Source organism: Centruroides sculpturatus, unplaced genomic scaffold (genome assembly GCF_000671375.1).
Source record: "Centruroides sculpturatus isolate CEXI.00-Female unplaced genomic scaffold, Cexi_2.0 scaffold265, whole genome shotgun sequence".
Taxonomy (NCBI): Eukaryota; Metazoa; Arthropoda; class Arachnida; order Scorpiones; family Buthidae; genus Centruroides; species Centruroides sculpturatus.
The window spans coordinates 68257-84683 of NW_019384449.1; the positions used below are offsets into that span (position 1 = coordinate 68257).

At 29.2% G+C, this 16427-nt stretch overlaps 1 pseudogene; it reads right to left on the reverse strand.

Moving 5' to 3' along the window:
- Nucleotides 1-14997: 14997 nt before the first annotated feature.
- On the reverse strand, nt 14998-15964 carry LOC111620514 (annotated as a pseudogene).
- Between the last annotated feature and the right edge of the window lie 463 nt (nt 15965-16427).

Consider the following 16427-nt stretch of genomic DNA (forward strand, 5'->3'; position numbering starts at 1 on the left):
AAAGTTTAAAATTATATTTTCTACTTTCTAAATTACTTTAATTTTCATATAAAGTTTCAAACGAGGTGATGAAAATCAAATAATTTACTGTCTCAAAAAATATGTTACATATCTAATTTTTAAATTTTATTTTAAAATATATGAGGAATTATCATATTTATCTTCTTAGTTTGAATTTTTTAAAAAAATAATTTATATTAATAAATAAATCTTTTGGGGAAGTCAGAAGGATTTTACTTGAATAATTCAAAAAATACCTTAACGTGGTAAATATGATATTTATCGTAAAGTTATAACGATTTCAGTTTTAATTTTTTATAATTTCAAAACTAAATAAGTGTAACTTAGATCAATTCAGTAATTTCTCCGAGATTCTTGTAAATAATTTCGTGTAGGCATAGACAGAAGGGGATACAGATCTGTGTGTCTAGATCAGCGTTTCTCAAAGTGGGCGATAACGCCCCCTTGTGGGCGCTGGAGGCTTTCAGGGGGGCAGTAGAAGGCTAAAAGAGAATTGGGGGCGTTAAGGAAATATAGAGGGGCGACGGCAGACAAATTCTATATAAAAAATTCGACGGAATATATATAAAATGTTGACATTTCATATATTTTTTATTTTTTATTGAAGGTCACAACTTGAATATTTCTAACACATTGACTTTTATTTTAGCTCAGCGTTTCTCAAAGTAAGCAATAACGCCCCCTTCTGGCTCGATGAATAGATCTATGATAGAAGCAGGGTATTGAACGGTGACCAAAGGCAAAATTGGGGCTGATAAGAGGAAACATTGCGTTTAATGGTTTCCAGATGATGAGAACAATGTACAGTAAGGGCACAAAGTGTGAGATTCATAGAAAAGTTTTCCTAAGAATATTTCCAATCCTTTTCTCACACAAGAGAAAATGGGTTAGGGGGCGTTGGGTATAACTTTATGGAACAAAGGGGGCGGTGGATCGAAAAAGTTTGAGAATCACTGGTCTAGATCCTATGTTTTGGGCCCTTTCTGCGTGCGAGCATAAAGCGAGGCCCTAAAATTTAGTCTCCAATGTAAAAAGTCTGATATGAAAGAAACATTTTTCTGATTTTATTTATTTTATTGATTTTATTCAAATATTTTTTATGGCTTTCGGAGAAGAATGAAATCTCACATTTGTGATCAAACCATTTCTCTCTTTTTCTCTGACCTTTTCTTCGCCCATTATATGTGAAAATATTGGAAACAAAATAAAGAAAAAAATAATAATTCGAACAGTTTTAATTTAAAATTACTATGTTTATAAATAAATAAAATTATTGAAGGTATCAGTGATGAAGACGACGAGACATAATTCGAATTAATTTTATTAACTTTGCATAGTGTCGTTGACAAATTATAAATAATTTATATTAATAAATAAATCTTTTGGGGAAGTCAGAAGGATTTTACTTGAATAATTCAAAAAATACCTTAACGTGGTAAATATGATATTTATCGTAAAGTTATAACGATTTCAGTTTTAATTTTTTATAATTTCAAAACTAAATAAGTGTAACTTAGATCAATTCAGTAATTTCTCCGAGATTCTTGTAAATAATTTCGTGTAGGCATAGACAGAAGGGGATACAGATCTGTGTGTCTAGATCAGCGTTTCTCAAAGTGGGCGATAACGCCCCCTTGTGGGCGCTGGAGGCTTTCAGGGGGGCAGTAGAAGGCTAAAAGAGAATTGGGGGCGTTAAGGAAATATAGAGGGGCGACGGCAGACAAATTCTATATAAAAAATTCGACGGAATATATATAAAATGTTGACATTTCATATATTTTTTATTTTTTATTGAAGGTCACAACTTGAATATTTCTAACACATTGACTTTTATTTTAGCTCAGCGTTTCTCAAAGTAAGCAATAACGCCCCCTTCTGGCGCGATGAATAGATCTATGATAGAGGCAGGGTATTGAACGGTGACCAAAGGCAAAATTGGGGCTGATAAGAGGAAACATTGCGTTTAATGGTTTCCAGATGATGAGAACAATGTACAGTAAGGGCACAAAGTGTGAGATTCATAGAAAAGTTTTCCTAAGAATATTTCCAATCCTTTTCTCACACAAGAGAAAATGGGTTAGGGGGCGTTGGGTATAACTTTATGGAACAAAGGGGGCGGTGGATCGAAAAAGTTTGAGAATCACTGGTCTAGATCCTATGTTTTGGGCCCTTTCTGCGTGCGAGCATAAAGCGAGGCCCTAAAATTTAGTCTCCAATGTAAAAAGTCTGATATGAAAGAAACATTTTTCTGATTTTATTTATTTTATTGATTTTATTCAAATATTTTTTATGGCTTTCGGAGAAGAATGAAATCTCACATTTGTGATCAAACCATTTCTCTCTTTTTCTCTGACCTTTTCTTCGCCCATTATATGTGAAAATATTGGAAACAAAATAAAGAAAAAAATAATAATTCGAACAGTTTTAATTTAAAATTACTATGTTTATAAATAAATAAAATTATTGAAGGTATCAGTGATGAAGACGACGAGACATAATTCGAATTAATTTTATTAACTTTGCATAGTGTCGTTGACAAATTATAAATAATTTATATTATTATTATTATTATAACAATTCCAATTTATAAAAAATAAAAGTGTATTATTAAAATTTAATTTATACCTTTTCCCTTAAAAATAGCTTTAAAACATTAATTTAAAGAAGTTCTAAAAGTAATTTTTTTTAAAAAAATCTATTATTTAAAGAAAGTTTCTTATTATATAAAAGGTAATCCGTTTTATTTCATTAATATCTTTTCCATTTTATAATCTGCTTACGAGCAATTAATTAATTTAAATTAAGAGAGAGAGAGATAAAGTTCAAAAGTGTCACCGTTTAATTCCCAATATTCTGTTGTACATTCTTTTATTTTACATAACACGAAGACGAAGTTTTCCAGATGAATATTTTCTCTCCTCTCCTTTTTTCGTGAAAAGCATTGAGCTTATCAGAAGGAAACAGTCGGAATTAACAAACCAAATCATTTTCATCCGCTTCAGTTTGTATTTTGTTAAGAGAATTAATTAAATTCTCCCTTGGGATCCAAAGCAGGTAAATGGACAAGAGCAGTGCATTTTTATCCCCTCTTCCGATTTCTGTGTAAACATACGAGAAGGAGATAAGAAAGAGGAAAATAAGTCACCTTTTAAACGCTTAAAGAATCTGTTTACGGAACCGAAATCCAATGACGACGACAAAGGATTGGTTTTGGTGTGACGTGTTATCGCTCTTAAGTAGAATTGTCATTTAAATTGAAGTCCCGAGCGTGGATAACACACCAGATTAGAATGTTTCCTCCAATAAAAAGCCACTGACGAATGGTTTCGGTGGTTGAAACGTCTCGAATTATTCTCTCTATATATATATATATCGACTTTTCTCATTGGTTACTTGCCAAAACTTTAGCAAATCTTTTATATAAAACGGGCTGTCTCGAGTAAATAAATGATAATACGAGTTTAATACAAAATAAACAATCTCTTCTATACTTAATATCTAGGAAATTAATTTTTCTAAAGGTTAAAGTGTGACTTTAAAATCCTTCGAAATACTTTAAAACTTAACAGATTAAAATAAATTCTTGATAGAACAATTAGAAAATATTTATTAATTAAAACCGTTTATCTGTTTAAATTTATGAAGTTTTCTATATTTTTTTGAAGAAAATAACCCATTTTTTTTACTTTAAATTTATAAAAAGTACTTTAAACTTTGCTATTTTATCCCTCTGATTAAAATTGACATTGTAATTTCGACTTTTTTTTTATTGATTTACATTAGACAAATGTGATTTCAGTGACCTTCTAAGAGTGTAAGCGGGGTCGAATTTAAACTTATTATAGCCCTAAGCTATAATATATAAGAGGACCTCCCCTTCACTAAACAATAAGGTTAGAAGCACGAGACTCAAAGTCGTAGTTAAGTAACAAAAGCCCTAAAGTTTATATGTAAATAAGGCACCAAATACACGAAATAAAATTAATATTTGTAGAAATTTATAATAAAAAAAAAATGTTAATTTTTTTCGGTAAATATTAGTAAAATGTGCGGTAATTTCCTCCCCTTTCGTGGGGCATGCTCGCTTCGTTTAAACAGTTTTACGAGGCCGTAATATAAGAAAAATTCTGTGTTTCTCCAGAAGAAATTACTATAAAAATAATGTTTAAAAGGTTCAATTAATGTTAAAAAACTTTGAAAAATTTTTTTCCTTCTTTAAATAGTACATTTAAGAACAATTGTCGTGTCGATAAAAATGTCAAATTTCGTAAGAAAAAGTTGGGAAAAAAATGATTCATTTCTGATAAATTCTTCTTACGGTTGAATATTTTATACGCAATCATCATTTCCATTGTATCTTTCTTCACTTGTTGTAATTCTGCATTGTAAAAAAGGTCAGCGGAGTATTTACATGTAAATTCGCCATCAGAAAAGAAAAATCACCATCTAAATGCTGTCACATTAAGGTAAAGTCACGCGATTCTCTCTTTATCATTCCTTCCTTTCTAGAAACATCAGCGAATCAGTTTAATTTCTTCACGAATGATTAATGAACCAATGGCTGTTGGCCTGATATATTAGCAAAATTTTTGTTAAAGGAGCGTAACGCGCCGTAACCTATGCTGGAAAATTAATTTTTACGATTGAACGGACCCTTATAGAGATCTTTACGCATAATCGTCACCCGAAAAATTCTTTATATATATATATTTTTTTCGGTTATATTAAATTGCTCTTATAAGAAACTATCGTCGTTTTCCATTATTTTTCAATGGTCACACGGAACTATCCATTAAATCATCTTTTGATAGAGAAAGAAATGGTCGAATATAAGCGCACTATCTAATGAAAAATTTAGTATTTTCTATTTTTAAAAAAAATATAAAATAGTATATTTTTATCAGTATAAAAAGCTGAGAGTCTTTTAATAAGGTATTTTTATAAGGAAATTTTATATTAAGAAGGTTGGAAACTGCATTAAATGTATAAACTATATGAGCTTGTATGGAGCAGGAGATAGATAGGGCTCCTTTCGCTTCCTATCAAGAAGGGGTCTCTTTAGCCGTTTGTTTTATAAACAAATAAAATACGTAGATTATTTATTAATTTAAAAAAAGGTCTTTTATTTTATTTTAGTAAAGATAAGGTTAATTTTATAGGAGTTTGAGTCCGGAGAAAACTTAGGATTTGTAGTGATTCCTATACCTATTAAACTTAGGGTCCAGTTTCTCATCCGGTGGTCCTCGGACCTCTAGGGGTCTGCGGTTTGTCATGGTGTGAGTGTTTTAGGGATCCGCGACACGAGAAACGTTAGGAACCATTAACTTAGGGTCATCGAGGGATGTAGATGGGAAAAATCCCCCACCTCGGTGGCCCTGTAAGTATATATACATAACTAAAATTATATGTAATTTTTTTTTATTTATAACTGTATTGTAAACAGTATAATTTTTTAATACAGTTTACTTGTTTACATAAAAGAACATAATTGTATTATATACAGTTACAAGAATTCTATAAAAATAAATTTAACATTAATTAGATAAATTTAAAATGATGATATAAAGAGTTTTAATATGTTAATAATTATAAAAAAAAATATTTAAAATTTTGTGAAAAATAAATATATAAATATTTGAAGCAATAAAGAAGAAAATTGTTTTAAAATTTAATTAATATTCTTCGAATTATTTTTATAAGATAATAGAGGAATAAAATTAAGCAAAGAAAAGAGAGAAGAGTGAAGATAAGTCCACAAAAAAAAAAATAAAATAAAATGGGAAAAATAATTTAATTTTAATTGTTAAGACAAAGTTAACCATATTTTAAATAAAACTTTATTAAATTTAAAAATTATGTAAAACTCTGCTTAATAGAAGAAATATTCTGTTTATATTTTTATTTATTTAATCATCTGTTATCCAGATCAATAATTAGATACAGAAAAACATAAATATAATACCTTTTCTATTTCATCATCAATTATTAATCTTAAGCAAATATTTTATCTTAATTTTTATATCAAATCATCATTAAGATAAAGTCCTTTTTAAATAAAACTTTTCGTTAAAATCTTTTAAGCAAGATAAATTATGTTTATAGAAATTTAATTAAATTTCTTCTCCATCGATAAATCAGAAAATTAGTATATTTTATTATTACTTTTCTTCAAATAAAACTAATAATAATTTTATACCTANAAAGAAAAGTAAGATTTAAATAATTTCAAAAAATTTGATGGAAGATTAAGTAGAGAGAAAAATGTTTCTTCTGTTACTTTATGTCGAGAATTATTCGTAAGGTCCTTCTGCAAAATCAAATTACGAATGGTTGGCGTATTCGTCTTGTTCTAGCAATGTGTCAGCACATTACTTATCTGGAAGCACGGGACTTGCATGTCAAATTGACTGTTCAATTGGACGTGAGGAATTCAATCAGGGACAATTTACGTTAAATCCCCCTCTGACTGACAGGACGGGTCCTGTACCATTTCCCTTCCTGGCTAAATCAGAAAAATTCCACCTGACATCTATCAAATACCTCATTCCTAATGACGTCCTTCAATTTAACTTAAAAGCAGAATGTTAAACATTTTAACATATTTTCTAAACATATTTTCCTATCTGAATACACGACTTTGGGTTGTATTAATGTAATATTTATGCATGTAAAGCATAACTTTACACGATATTTAGTAAGAATAACGAGTACAGATCATTAATGATGATTGCACGTAAGACGCCGTCAAATTTAAATATAAATATAAGTGATTCTTATCGAAAACACTCAAGTACACATCCAAAAGTCAACGAAGAGAGAAATAACAAAAAAAAATTCACTTCTTATCTATCAAAATATTGAAAACTAATAGTAAAAGTAAGTATAGATAAAGTGAATCCAAGGTGGATCCGGAGAATAGAAAAAAAAAGGAGCGATAGTGCACAATTTCTAGAAAGTAAAAGTAAAGTAATATCAGTAACACTCGAACCTCGATCACAACCCAAATCGTAAATCGAAACTCGACAGGGAGAAGGGGAAAAGCCGGTAGAAAAATAATGATCCTAGTCTATGGCTTACCCTCAAGACATCTCTACCTTGCGGTGCAGACTGATATACAGGGGCTATATTTCATTACAAGGTTGGATAGATGGAAAGAGAAGGTCGTGATTTCTAACAGATCGACAACAGAGGATGTAAAAAGTTCTTTCTCTGCTGGCGTAATTACAGCCGGTGCCGTTCGAGTTGTCACTAGAATGGAGAGGACAAGATTAATAGAACACACCCACCCAGGGGAGTGTTGTGCCTTCTGCTGGTTTAAGGGAATGAATGCCTCCACTCGTCAATAGAAAGTGGATAAACGGATAAAATATCGCAAGCAGGCAGGAAATGAAACGTCTACTTGATATTAAAACCTTGCTTTGATTTATTCATTTTTTTCTTTGTTGTTTTGCGGGATAGAAAAAAAAAATAGAGAAAAGAATTTTCTGCTACTTTATCCCCAAGCTGTTTCGAAAATGTTTTCCAAGACGGTTTAGCTCTCGAGGAGTTTATTCTTTCCAAAGATGAACAATAGAGAGGGTAATTTCCGTTTTCTTTCTGATCGATCTTGTCGCTTCTTTCTTCCCTTAATAGTTGACATACTTCCAGTAATCAAATTTTAATTATGATATTAATTTGTTTATTTTTTTAAAAATCAACAAATTACATCATTAATTCGAGAGTGGACGATGGAAATTAAAGATTAACATTATTTAATACAAAAAAAATTTCAGAAATATACAAATTAATTTCTTTTAGAAAATAAAATAAAACTTTATATTACATTATTGGGGAAAATATTACTAGTTTTACTAATAGAAGAAGAGAGAAACCGCAAAAATTTATAAGATTTTTTTTACAAATTGATTTATTTTCAATAGTAGGAAATATTTTTCCTTTGAGGATTTAATACGGATTTCATCTTTCTCTTCTTTAATCTCGAATAAAAGAATTTATGTTGTAAATACAACTAAAAGATAGAGAGCAAGACAAAATCAACTTTAATGCGAGGAAAAAGATGAGGGATTTTTTTAAATAAAAGTTACACTTTGAACAAACTCAATATAGGATTATTTATAGTACGTCGACACGAATTAAGATGCAGTTCTGTTTCTGAATGATTTTAAGCTTATTGGATCTGTAAGGATTTAATAGTGTGGTTCTGGATGACTTTTTAAATTTATAAAGTAGATCTAACTAAGAAGGGGGAAAAAACGCTGTAAATAATATTTAAGTCTAGTATATCAATGCCTCGTTCGTTGTAAAAAGTAAAAATATCAAAGTTTTCTATCTTTTATTTAAAAAAAAAATTAAATTATTAATTTTTAGCTTATTAAATTTACTAGTTTTAATTGAATGCTTGGATATTTTTTTCCTTACAAGAAGTACGAATGAGAACTTATCACATCTATTCAATAAAATACTTGGCTTCCAGTTTAAAAGAGGGGAGATCTTTTCTGATAGACTTTCAAATATTCCAAATATTTCCCTTTTCATTTATAAGTTTACGTGCAACTTCTACGTTCCTGTAAGAAGTTATGATGTCCAGCTGGTGTCCATCTTCCATAAAAATGCCAACTTGTAGATATTTACTCAATGGACTTTATCAAAGGCTACTGGTGTAAAGAATCTGGTTTACGTCCTCTTTTTATTGTCTGTTTACTGCTATCTTTCACGATAAAAAAATCTCTTTGATTCTCTTGCTGGAAAGAATGTCGATTAAAATTCTATTTATTATTAATTTCAGATTTTTTGGGTGACATGAAAGAAATCTTGTTGTTTATTACTGTTTTTATGTTACATTTATCTATACAAATACCATTTTAAAAAACTATTTATATACTTGATAGCTTTATATTTAAGATTATTATTGAATTTAATGTATTCTTTTTCTATTGACAAATATCTTCGGGTCTTATTTCTAATTTTAAATATTAAATAAGTTTAAATTTTTAAAATTTTCTTTATATCTTCATCGTCAACGTCTTAGTTTTTACGATGTAATTTCATTAAAAAAACAATTAAAATATATAAATTGAGTACTCATAAATTGAAATTTTATATTTTTAATTAATAAAATTAATAAATAAAACAATTTTATTTAAATTTTATCATTCTAATTACATTATAACGTTAAGCATCCATCATCTGTATTCTGGATTTAGAATGCTCTTACGAGGATCTCAATGTAGATTATGTAAACTTATACAGATAAAAAAAATAGCATCTGGCATATCTTATTTATCAATCTTTAACAGTATATTTACTACAGGATCATTGTTCTTTCTCTCGCCCGTCCTGTCACCACAATCAGTACTTCCTTTAATAAATGTACCGCGTTTATCCCCATTCGTGAGAAGTAAAGAGCAGAAAGACAGATGTCATAGACAAATCCTGGAATATTCAATAGAGTTGCACCCAATCGAACCAAATTTGACACGTGACGTCCACACGGGGAAGCAAATGTGGGATAAGGTCACGATCTGAATGATTCCGTTTCTGTTGTTCTCGTGGGAAACGTCTGCTTCGCTCCGCATCCAACATCTCTAAATGGAGAGATTACACCATAAAACTTTTTCATCGTTCTTTCGGTTAGAAAATTGAATTTATAACGCGTTACTTAGTGCAAAAATCTACGAAAAATCGAATGAATTAAAAGGATAAATTACGAGTATACGTGATGCATGCGTGACGAATATTCTAATAAATGCAAATCTACAAAGTAAACGAGCAAAAATTATTGTGACGAGCAATTTTTAATTTATTTCATTTAAAATATACGCTCTCGATCTCAAATTATCAGCGTCTTGCCCCTGTAAATCACACTTTTCCTGATATCAACAGAATCGTGACGATCATTACGTATGTTCCGTCAAAAAATTTTTGAATTGAAATAACGTGACTTATATAAAGTTCATATATAGTTAATATAGGCCTCCTTTCCCTAAGCTTTCCATGCCTGGTCTCGAATTTCATCTAACACTGTTCTCGAGATTAATTATTAAGCATTCCCTCTTCAGAAATGAAATTTCACTTGTAGTAAAAGAGGAGGAATGAAGTTAGAAGTGTTAAGGAAGGACAAACAGACGGACAACAATGAAAATTTACAGGTCTACAATTTTTTTTCCTTCAAATAGTAGCCCAAACAGCTTAAATTTTAAATATCGAGAAGCCCTACGTTGGGAGAAGTGTAAAATTCTAAAAATGTACACTAGTTTTTACTTATATAAAAAGCTAATTTTTGTTTTTTTTTTAAACTATAAACAATTGATAATTTTTTTTTCTATTATCTCAAAGTTACTTCTAGAATTCTTGGTGGTGACTCTGTTTTTATAGCTCTTACAAGAGCTATTGATGACCAAGTTTATATCCGCGAGAAAAAACAATAATTCGTTTCAAAGATTAAAAACAGAAAAAAAAATTAAATTTGGGGAAAACAACAGAGATTTAGAAATAACCTTTAATGATAAAACAATCCTTAACAAAAAAAAAGTCCGGGATATTTCGTTGGAAAAAATAAAATAAAATAAAAATAAAACAGATAAAAAATGTGTTTATAAAGAGGAAAAATGTAGAGTGGAATTCATAAAATTTCTAAAATTTGCTTTTGTCCATATATCAAATTCCATTTGAAATCTTAAAAATATTGCTTATTCCAAAAATGTTTTTTATTTTAAAAATCATATTAGATTTTGAAATTGTAAAACAGGATTTATAAACTTTTTAATAAACTTTTTATTTAAAAAAGGGAAAAATATCACCAAAATTTGCTAAAAATTAAAAAAATAAATAAATAAATAAAAATGAAGATGATAAAGAAGATAGAATCTCCATATTTGTAAAATTTTGAAGCTCTCTTCCTCTTCTTAAATTTTAATATAAGATGCTTCTTATATAAAACCTTATTTCTGTTTCTCTCTATAAAACAGTAATCAGTCGATTCTTTAAAATTTAACTTTCCTGTACTAAATCCTGCCACAAAAAGCTCATTAAAGCAGTGAAGCAGAAACACTCGAAAGTAGATATCATGGCTCGGGGGTGTAATCGATTCTAAACGACATCTGGTGCCTTCTTTTCTCACTAAAATCCGTCGGAAAAATTTCCATGGTATAAAACTCACTGGCAACTTTACTATCTTTTACAATTTCCAGGCGATACGGTTCTTAAATTAATGCAGTGTGAAGCAACAAGAGGAGCATTCGTCTCGGGAGAAGTATTGTGACTGTATTAAGTCGGAAAATAATAAGTCGGGCAGAAACGATCTTCAATAGAAGCTTCTGGTAAGGAGCTTATAGAAAGTCCTTCGTTTATTTGTGTCTATGAATAGGTAAATGCGAAAGGAAGGTTTTTCTTTCTAGAAAACGTTTCGCATCTGAAACGTAATGGCCTTTCTCCCTATCTTCAATACTCGTCTAATATATAACTGCGATTAAAAGTAACTTAAAAAATTAATTAAAAAGATTATAAATACTTGAATTTGAGAACTACGAAGAAAGGATTAATTTCTGTATTTTGGCTGCAATTATTTAAAAATTGTAGACCTGTAAATGCCCACTGTTATGTCTCCTTCCTTAATCTCAAGAATGGAGTTAGGTAGATAAAAGTCTAGACCAGATACGGAAAACTTAGGGGTAGAAGGCACAGATTAACTATATACGAACTTCCGGGCTAGACAGGAAGTCACGTGATTTCAATGCAAATATTTTTCGACGGAATTACATAGATGACTGGCATGACTCTGTTGCTATCAGGAAAAGTATGATTTACAGGGGCAAAACACTAATGATTTGAGATCGAGAGCATATATTTTAAATTAAATAAATTACAAATATGATTTAAGATTTCCGGTACTAATAATTGTTTGTCTTTCTTGAATTTTTTTAGAATTTAACCAACGTCTGGAGTCCAAAAAATGGAAAAATATAATAAAGTGATGATGAATCGTATTAACAAGCAATAATGATTTTTAGATGAGTTTGATCTTTTTTAGCAATAAAAAAGGCTATTGTATTCAAAATGTATGTTTGTCTGCCTGTTTTCTCGGAAAAAGTAAGAGTTAAATTGTTGGGTGGGAAAAGAAAACAAACATTAAATGCTATCAAATTTCACTTATATATTGTGATCATATTTCTTTACGTTGTGTATATATAAACGTTGTTATAATTCTAAGACTTCTAAGAAATCAATATCAAAAGGAACATCTCGGATAGAGTTCGTAATCTTAGTAATGAAGCGTGCCTTAAATTTTGTTTAATTATTAAAAATACTCCCTTGTATGCAATGATGTACGGATTATAGTTCAAGTTAATAGGTTATATTAATAGGGTGTTGTATTGTTTATACGATTTTGCTTTACATCTCAAGATCCCCTGGACTTGAAATTTTTGGTCCAAGGGATGATCAGTGCCCCATATATACAGAAATGCATCTATATATATGGGGCACTAATGCTATTACATTTTATGTAGAGGAGTGAATAGGGGTCATCTCGATTGGAATCAGACTTAATAAAAGTTTCACTCAGAGCTTATAAGCTCTGAAAAACAAATATTATTGGCATTTATAATGCTTTTCAAAACCCATCCCTACCCTTAAAAATAAAGCGTAATCTCGTTGGAGTGTCTGAAACTCGTGCAAGAACCAGCATTTTTTGTATCGAGAAAGTATAAGATGACGTCAAACTGTACATTATTTTTGACAAAACAAATGCAAATTTTATTTTTATATAAAAATGCTATCTTTAAACATAAATCTGATCGTCTTATACATTATAAAACAGTATTTTTATCACGAAGAACAATCATTTTGCAGTATTGTTTTGTTTATGTTAGTCTATATGAAAAAAAATGAATAAATAATGCACAGAGCTATTTAAGCATTATAGAATAACATTAAGAATGCAATAAATTTTTAAAAAGATCTTTAAATATTCTATGCGGGCATAAACATTATATTATTATTTTCTTATAGAATAAAAAAAATGTAATGATTATGGCATAAAATTGAGTATATCTGTTTCTAGCTGGAAATTAAAACGCTTGTTTTTATTCTGTACTTAGTTTTAAACCATTAATTTATTAAAATTATTCCATTATAGATAACTGGTCGTCACAATCACTTATGGGATAAGATATAGACTTCTATCTACAGAATGGACGATATTCATCTGTGCAGTTCAACAATACTATGTTCTACAGGTTTGAATTATTTGAAAAATTTCTAAGTTTAAATGGAAGTTAATGCAAAATCGTCCAAATTACATTAACTTTCATTTCTAATTTAAAACATCTATCATAATAATAATTGATATTATTCAGTAACTATCTTCACAATCAATCAAGAACCTTTAAAATCCAGTAAAATCCAGCACGCACGTCGGGGTTAGTGGCATAAGTGGACAAGGCGGTTGTATGCCTTTTGTTTACAATGTTGTACCTACGTTCTTGCACCTTTATTTGTACTGAGCGTTTAATGGAACCAATGTAAACTAAATCCCTTTGGAACCTGTTGTCCCTCACCGGAACCCTGTATACTCCTGAGACTCTACGTTCATTGGTCTTGTCCTTCCCGTTGAGTAATAACTTATATATCGTGTGGGANTACAATGTAAAAAGCATAAAGTGATGCTTCATGCTGTTTATGAAAGATTGATTGAGGTTGTCATAATTTGTATTAATTAATTTTTTTCATGTTATATTAATACATGAAAAAATGAATAATTTTGATGAAACATTTATGAAAGCTCCTCAAATAACTTATATAGTCTAACAAATTATCTTGAATCTTATTATCTGGTTTACTTCTGAAAATGGATGAATAATCCATCTTCAGAAGTTTTTTTATAAACTTTAACATGTTCTCTTGAAGCAAAAGTCGAATTATTAGGCTGCAATCTGAAAAAATTGTAAACCTATAAATTCCCACTGTCGCCCTTCCTTAATCTGGAAAATGGAGTTAGATAGATGAAAGTTGAGACCAGATATAGAAACCTTAGAAGTAGGAGACCTCATTAACTATATATGAACTTCCCATGTAAACTGGAAGACATGGTTACTTTAATTCAAAAATTTTCGGAAAGGAATTAGATAGATGACTGGCACGACTCTATTGCTAACAGGTAAAGTATGATGTGTAGGGGCAAGCCAGTACCAATTTGAGGTGGAGAGCATATATTTTAAATTAAATAAATTAAAAATATGATTTAAATTGCAGCCCGTCATTGTGACGATGTCACAATAAATGATCGTTCTTGTTTATATTCTTAAAGAAGAAAAATGTTAAAACATACTTTTTTTAAGCCCAGATCTATTTTCAAAATTTCTTTCTTTATAAAAGTAAGTGAAGAAAGAAATTAAATAACTGATTAATCCTTATTAATGTTGTTTTAAGAAATAATTAATTTTTTTAATATCATTTATAACAAGCAAAGATATCTTAACAATCAATTATTTATTGTGACATCATTATAATGCCAGGCTGCAATTTTTAATCATATTATAGATATACAATTTTTTCAAATTGCAGCCCAATCAGAAATTAAAATAATTTTGTTAGAAAAATTACAATATGAGGTAAAATAAACATAATAAATTTTAATTTTAAACTCCCTTTACTTGAATTTTTAAGAGATTAAGGTCAAAATTTATTAAAAGAAACTGTTTTCTTTCTTAATAAATCTTGATTTCATAATCATTTTAGCATCTTGAATTGTAAATTGTTTTCCATGGAGTTAAAAATGTAATGGACAAACACAAAAGGGAAAAAATATATTTTATGTAATGTCTTTTTACTTTTGAAAATTCAAATAATTTATCTTTATAACAATGCTTATTTTACTACTGACTGGAAAAATATTTGGAATAGTTCACAGAGAATTAAATAATTAATAATAATTTATTCAAAACAACTGAAAAACTTTTTACATATTACCTACGAAAATCTGTTCTTTAAAAAGAAATAATTACAATTGACAATAATAATTTCTGAAATACAGAAATTAAACTTATCTATAAATCATCAGCATATACTGGAACTGAAAAATGTATTATTAAATTACATTATATTCAATATTTTTTGTTATCCAGAAAAAATCTTGATTTAGAATTTTCAAACATTCCTCTTTTCATCAATGTCTTATGAAAATATATTTAATATTTAAAATAGTTTATTTTATACATAATTTAATTTAAAATCATAATAAATATAGTTACAAATTATTTCTTTTTAATTTTTCTCTGTTGTGACATTTCTGAAAGTTTTTTATCCAGTTTTTTCTGAAGATGTGCTCTTGTTGTAGGATCTGGTTTTTTGGAAGGTACTCCGCTACCACTATACAGTTTTCCCTGCTTGCGAATTTGACTTCGTGCATGCGATCTGGCAGCGTCGCCGCATCCGTGAATCTCGGGCATGTGATGACTAAGGCAAAAATTATTTCTGCAAAATTCACATCTTTGACTCAAAACACTTATATTTGTTTTGCATTTTGTGAAAAAGCACATGCTGTCTGCTTTTTTTATTTCTGTAAGAAGTGTATCTAAATCTTCATCGATATTTATATCACTATCTTTCTTTTCAAATTTTGGACGAAGTTTCAATTTTTGTGTCTTACATTTATCTTTAGGCTTATCCTGCACAACTGGTTTACAACGAAATATGTGAAGCTTTAAGTTATTTTTAGGTAACATTTTATTGCATATTGGACAGTTTTCTTCACTTTCTGATAAATAATTATTTGCAGAATTGTCAACAACCTCTGATGATAAATTTTTCACATTTTCATCTTTATCTTTAATAAAAGAGTCAGTAACATTTACAATGGGATCTTCATGTTTGGAAAGAATAATGTATCGATCAGATCCTTCTCCATGACTTGAATGTATCAGACCAATTCTCTCTGCTAGCTATTAAGGAGAAAAAGAAATTAAATATTTAAACTCGACACTCGAAAATTCCTCAAAACATTTTGTGCTCGCTGGTAATTTTGTATTAAGTAATTTTCCTATTTGAATATTACTCTCCCATTGGTCAGAAAGAAAGGGGGAGACGGAGGGTTGAAATCAATTCGATCAAAATTAGTAGTACTGCTGAACGAGATTACCCCCGAAAAGTTTCTTTGCATTTGTTCAAACCGTGAATGTATAATGAACAAACTAACAAACTTTCTTTTTTGTAAATTAGAAGATTATTCTAAAATAAAAAAATTAATCAATACTTTATAATTATATTAATTTGAGAATCGTTTCTTATTTCTCATTTTAAATGTATCTTATATGTAAATCGCAATATTTGAAACATTTATTTGTTTTATTGGCAGATCTATATTTTTCTGTAATGGTCTCTAGGCTATATAAAAGCTATTCTCTACAGTT